The following is a 6900-nucleotide window of genomic DNA, read 5'->3' on the forward strand; positions in this document are numbered from 1 at the left end:
CTGAAGACATTCAGCACGCGCTCTAATCATGGATGTATTACAAGGAAGTAATGAAGCACAGAAAACTCTTTTTCCGTGTTTAGAAAAGTGTAAAATACCCGGATCTACTGGCCCATAGAGCGTGCGTGGAAGTGATTAACGGCAGCCGAACGCGGCCGAATGTACCCGAGTGTACCCGAGCACTGACTTTGACTCACTGGCGCGCTCACACAGATGACCCGAGTGCTCGAAGCGAACAGCGCCGGTGCACGAGCATTCCTCTCGTAGTAGCTTAGCTTATTAGCAACAGCAGCTAATCGGCGGTATAAGGACAGCGCTGTCGGTTTTAATATTTACGTGAGTATCAGATAATGGTATATTTATCTCTCTGTGTACACACACAGAAATATACATACAACTCATCAGGAAATCAAATCGTAATCACGACCGGAGAAATCAAATTAACAGAACCTGAACCTGTTGTGCCCATAAAAAGGTAATAAAAGGTGCTGCTTGTAATATTGCCCCGTGTTTTATTACACAGCTCATTTTTTAAAAATACTACGTTCAGTACCTTTCAGTATCTGTCTCTCGAGCTCCGCTGCTCACTGATAACCGGTAGTTTGAATACAGACCGTAGACCGTATATACGGTCTCTGACAGACACGGTGAGACCTCCATATTACAGCTTTACAGCCAGCAGCGTATGGATGTGATGTAAAATGGTAAAAATGATGAATTGTGATTAAAAACTGATTAATTACAGTAAAAATATCCGTCACTACGGCCGGTACGAAGCCTGCGCTGTCAGAAACATGCGCGTTCTCGCGGTAGAGTCCCGCGGGTCCGATGCGCGTTCATGTTATGTCCGGAGAAACACCGCATTTTACGTCTTTAGGACTCAATGTTTTTAATAATGGCTATAAAAAATGCGTTCTGAAAAGTCAACTTGTCTCAAAAAAAATTATCCAGTGATTTAAGGAGGTCTCTTTCCCGATGTTAACAAACAGGGTAAAGTCTTTCTGGGCCGTCATGGATGTATCACGTGACGCTGTAGTTCCACTTTCGGCCACTTATGTAAATTTTGCTTCAGAGGGCGGCGCACTTCCTGAGGGCTTGGCTCAAATCGACGCTACTGCCTTAGTACCAGTAAGATCACTCCGCGACCTCCAAATGACAGCAACAGGAAACACGATGTTATCGCCGCACGATCATTGAGCCATTATAAATGTACATATTATAAACTAACACGAAGACGACATTAATCAGCATAAACCACCACATTCTGCACAGACATGTTATCAACTCCGACAAAAAACTGACATTTATGTGTATTACTCGGAAAAAGCAAACTTGTATGCAAACTTCAAAAACTCAAGTCCAGCACTAAGCATGATGGGAAATGCAGGCTAAGTGATTGAGACCGCAGTGAAAGGCTAAATGGCATCAAAAAGCAGAATATTTCGCAAAATAACAACATTTTATGAATTTTGGAAATGATGGCATCCCAGTCTTTTTAATAAATTTTGCATTTTGGACTTAACCTTGCTCTTGAGTTTTTGGAAATGTTTGTCATCCTCCATCAGCTGTGCATTTCTGTGTTTTTATCTGGTTTATTTATTTAGTTTGGGAAACCCCACAATCTATTGAAAGTAGGTTAAGCATTATGCACAAATGCATATTAGCAATTAGTAAACTACTAAATCACACACACGATTTAATAAAACGTGCGAGCAAATCACTAAATCACACACATTTTAATAAAATGCAACAATACACTATATAAAACGCACTTTTCAGCCTGCCGATGAGTGACTGTAGCTCCTGTCTCGTCACTGAAAAGCTGTTTCTGCCTCAGAATGAATAATTCATATTAATGATTTCAGTCATGGTGACCAAACATACTCACCTGCCAAAAAGTGACTGTAGCTCCTATCTTGTTACTGGAAGGTTGGTTTCTGCATTTTAGTAAAACACATACCACAGACCTTTAAGGAAAACTGAATTACATGAACAAATATAGAGGAAAACTAGGCTAAATAGAAGAATAAGTAAATCATAGAATTAATGCAAAGGTAAATACACAAATTTGAAAAAATAAATCTGTTCATGCCTGTTTCTTTTAAGTGAAATGTAATAAAATAAATAGAAGGGAAAATTGGCTTAATAGAAAGGTAAATAAAAATTGGTATTACTGCAAAGGTAAACACAGAATCAAATTGAAAAAAACAACAACTTGTCACATTTTATCTATTAATTATTGCCAATGTTTATTTTTAACATTATTTCTGGTAAATGTCATGGCATATTGATTCATTTATAGGGTTATTTAATTTTTATTTTGGCACCTTGTGTCCTCCTCGGATATCTCTGGCATCAGTTATGTGAAACCAAACCAACAATGTATATTTTTTTTTGTGTAAAAATAGGCAGAAAATAGGAAAACAACGAAGAAGTGTGGAAAAAGGCTCATTTTAACAAGTTGTATGGAAGAAATTTGGTCAATAGCTTTTATGTTTAAGTTTGCGAGTAAAAGTGGCTGATCTTTCTTTTTCCTTTCACTTGTTTAAAACATTTTTGTGGGGGTTTGCCTGAATAAAGCACGAGTGAAACTCGTCTGTGTGAGAGAATATCTTGCATGAGTCATTGCTGTTTGAATGTGAGAGACCTTGATGAGGATCCCGTCTTTGTCCGTCTCTCCCACACATTTCGATTCAATAAATGCAGCCGGTGTGTATAAAGAAGCACTTTGACAGTGGCCAAAATATTATACCCACTCACACTTCTGTGGATCAGTGTGTGATATATGTGTGTTTCACATCTGTTGTCTAATTTGCAGAATAATGTTTACCTGAACTCATCACAATGCAACAATGACCTCTAGTGACGGATTCAAGTAACACAACAACAACAACAAAAAAAACGTTCAATGAGATGCCTCCAAAACTTCCATTTTTTTGGACAAACAAAATATGAAAAAGACTCCCATACATGCTATTTCCACTGGGTGCACTGTCATAATAAATGTTGCTGTGAATCAGACATATCCCACACTGTCATCATCATCAAAAAAAGAAAAAGTAAATCTACTTTGCATGTATGATATTGAAAATATTTCACTTATTTTTTGTGTTTTTTTCCCATCTAAAAAAATAGTGGCATTATGGCAAGAACCTGCCATTTAAAGGGTTAAAATTCTGAACACGAATTAATATTTAATATTTCTAATGATGACTGGTGTTGGTTAAATAAAATAACTAAATAAAAGTAGAAAATCATATTGTTTAATATTTTTATAGCTGATTTTGAAAAGCACATTCAGTGTGCTGAGTGGTATAAGTGTGAGTATTTTGAGACCGCACAAAAAATAATAATATATAAAAATCAAAGTTGCTGCTAATTATTGACATATAGACTGTGATAATAAAAAAAAAATATACTTATCATGAAGGATATTAAAAACAATTCATTTTTTGTGTTTAGAATATTGAAAATGAATGAATATTTGATCATTGTGATCAGGACTGATGTTGGTTAAAAATAACTCAATAAATGTGGAAAATAATATTAATTATCATAAGTTTTAAAGCTTGATTTTGAAAAGTGCATTTTGTGCAGAGCGATACGTGTTTGTGTGTGTGTGTGTGTGTGTGTGTGAGTCATATTAAAGTGGGCACTAAAGGGTTAAAGTCCTAAACTTAAGTGAAAAGTGATGGTGACACAGATCGCACAGGAGCGTTATCTTCATCAGCTGAACTGATGCTCTGAAAACAGTAAAGTCATCATGAGACAGCTGAGACATGTATGAGACAGCTGTGAGACATGTATGAGACATGTATGAGACAGCTATGAGACGTATGAGACATGTATGAGACATGTATGAGACAGCTATGCGACAGCTATGAGACATGTATGAGAGCTGTGAGATGTATGAGACAGCTATGAGACATGTATGAGACAGCTATGAGACATGCATGAGACGTATGAGACAGCTATGCGACATGTATGAGACAGCTATGAGACATGTATGAGACAGCTATGAGACATGTATGAGACGTATGAGACAGCTATGCGACATGTATGAGACAGCTATGAGCCATGTATGAGACATATGAGACAGCTATGCGACATGTATGAGACAGCTATGAGCCATGTATGAGACATGTATGAGACATGTATGAGACAGCTATGAGACATGTATGAGACAGCTATGAGCCATGTATGAGACAGCTATGAGACATGTATGAGACATGTATGAGACAGCTATGAGCCATGTATGAGACAGCTATGAGACATGTATGAGACATGTATGAGACAGCTATGAGCCATGTATGAGACAGCTATGAGACATGTATGAGACATCTATGAGACATGTATGAGACAGCTATGAGACATGTATGAGACAGCTATGAGACATGTATGAGACAGCTATGAGACATGTATGAGACAGCTATGAGACATGTATGAGACAGCTATGAGACATGTATGAGACAGCTATGAGACATGTATGAGACAGCTATGAGACATGTATGAGACAGCTATGAGACATGTATGAGACAGCTATGAGACATGTATGAGACAGCTATGAGACATGTATGAGACAGCTATGAGACATGTATGAGACAGCTATGAGACATGTATGAGACAGCTATGAGACATGTATGAGACAGCTATGAGACATGTATGAGACAGCTATGAGACATGTATGAGACAGCTATGAGACATGTATGAGACAGCTATGAGACATGTATGAGACAGCTATGAGACATGTATGAGACAGCTATGAGACATGTATGAGACAGCTATGAGACATGTATGAGACAGCTATGAGACATGTATGAGACAGCTATGAGACATGTATGAGACAGCTATGAGACATGTATGAGACAGCTATGAGACATGTATGAGACAGCTATGAGACATGTATGAGACAGCTATGAGACATGTATGAGACAGCTATGAGACATGTATGAGACAGCTATGAGACATGTATGAGACAGCTATGAGACATGTATGAGACAGCTATGAGACATGTATGAGACAGCTATGAGACATGTATGAGACAGCTATGAGACATGTATGAGACAGCTATGAGACATGTATGAGACAGCTATGAGACATGTATGAGACAGCTATGAGACATGTATGAGACAGCTATGAGACATGTATGAGACAGCTATGAGACATGTATGAGACAGCTATGAGACATGTATGAGACAGCTATGAGACATGTATGAGACAGCTATGAGACATGTATGAGACAGCTATGAGACATGTATGAGACAGCTATGAGACATGTATGAGACAGCTATGAGACATGTATGAGACAGCTATGAGACATGTATGAGACAGCTATGAGACATGTATGAGACAGCTATGAGACATGTATGAGACAGCTATGAGACATGTATGAGACAGCTATGAGACATGTATGAGACAGCTATGAGACATGTACGAGTAATAAGAAGTCGGAGGGTCTTTTATTAATAAAGTAGAACTTATTAACTGAATTGATCATTTCATGAACCATTTACAACAATTTAAACAGGTTTATAAACAAACAATCTCTAAAACTGTCGCGTCTATGGCTCCGAAAAGCTGCTGTGGCATGAAAATCAGTTTTTTAAAAAAACTTTTTATCAAGTGTTTTTAGTTAATAAATGGCCGACAGATACTAAGAACCTCCATTCACAACCCAAACTCTGAGATTTGGGGGAAAAAAAACATGAATTTTAAGAGTTGTAACATTTTCATCCAACAGCAGCGACGTTAACCGGTTCACCACCAGAACAATCTCTCACAAAGAAAAAATAATAATTAAAAAAACCCACTTCAAACAGCTGTGGACAAAATCCTGCAGCTCTCAGCTCTGAGATCTGCTGCAGATTGTTTGACGCAGAATAAAATCTCCAAAAAAAGTCTCCTGTTGGTATAAATGTGCTCTGATGAATAAACTTCACTGTGTTGGCTCAAACAGTGAAAAAGTGTGAGATAATGTCGTTAACCCGTAACGACGCCGCTCACTGAGGTTAGTGATGAGGTAAGCTCGCTGTAAAATTAACCTTTTCACTACAAAATATAAAACTCTGCCTCGCTGTGCCTCAGCAGTTGCAGCAGCTGATAATTCTGCCACAAAATGCTCATTTTAATATTTGATAATGATCGCCTGGCAACCTTCGTGGTGTTTATTCCTTTAAAAGCGAGGTCATTTTAACCCTTTGAAACCGCAGCAAATTGGCTTAATTTCTTTGAAAATCATGGGAAGAAGGTGATGAGCAAGGAAAGAGGAAATGACCCAAAAATTTGCAAGAAAAAAAGTAAAAGTACAACCAAAAAAAATCTGAAAAAATGATAAAAAAAATTATAATAATTTGGGGCATTTTTTTTTTTTTTTGTCCTTTTGTTTTTATTATTATTTATTTTTCCCCCAAAGACATTTGTCTCTATTTTTTTAAAAGAATTCTCTAAATCTAAATGTCTTGTAGAACATTTCTTGCCAAGCTGGGTTTTTTAATATTTTTTAAAGAAATCGTACTAATTTTCTCAGAGTTCAAAGGTTAAAATACTCATAAAAGGCATCTGAAAGCAGCACAAATAAAGTGACGTCGCTCCAGGTTTTTAAGGGTTAACGATATCTCAGCAGTTTTAAAGAGAAATATTTAAGTAACAAATGTTGACAACACATTAGAAGTCACTGATTAGGTAATACATATAATTTAATACACGTTTATCTGCAATTTTTTTCCCATTTAGAGCTCGCCAAAATTATCAGCTGCTGCAAACCTCCGACCCAAAGTCAAGGCTTAAATGTTACACCAGTTTTAACACTGATTTCTGAGTATTTCCCCAAAAAGTAATCTTACTGTTGACACAGGAAGTTACTGAGAGCTCTGAAGGAGCACAAAAGGTTCACGTTTATGT

This window comes from Plectropomus leopardus, chromosome 2 (assembly GCF_008729295.1).
Source record: "Plectropomus leopardus isolate mb chromosome 2, YSFRI_Pleo_2.0, whole genome shotgun sequence".
NCBI lineage: Eukaryota > Metazoa > Chordata > Actinopteri > Perciformes > Serranidae > Plectropomus > Plectropomus leopardus.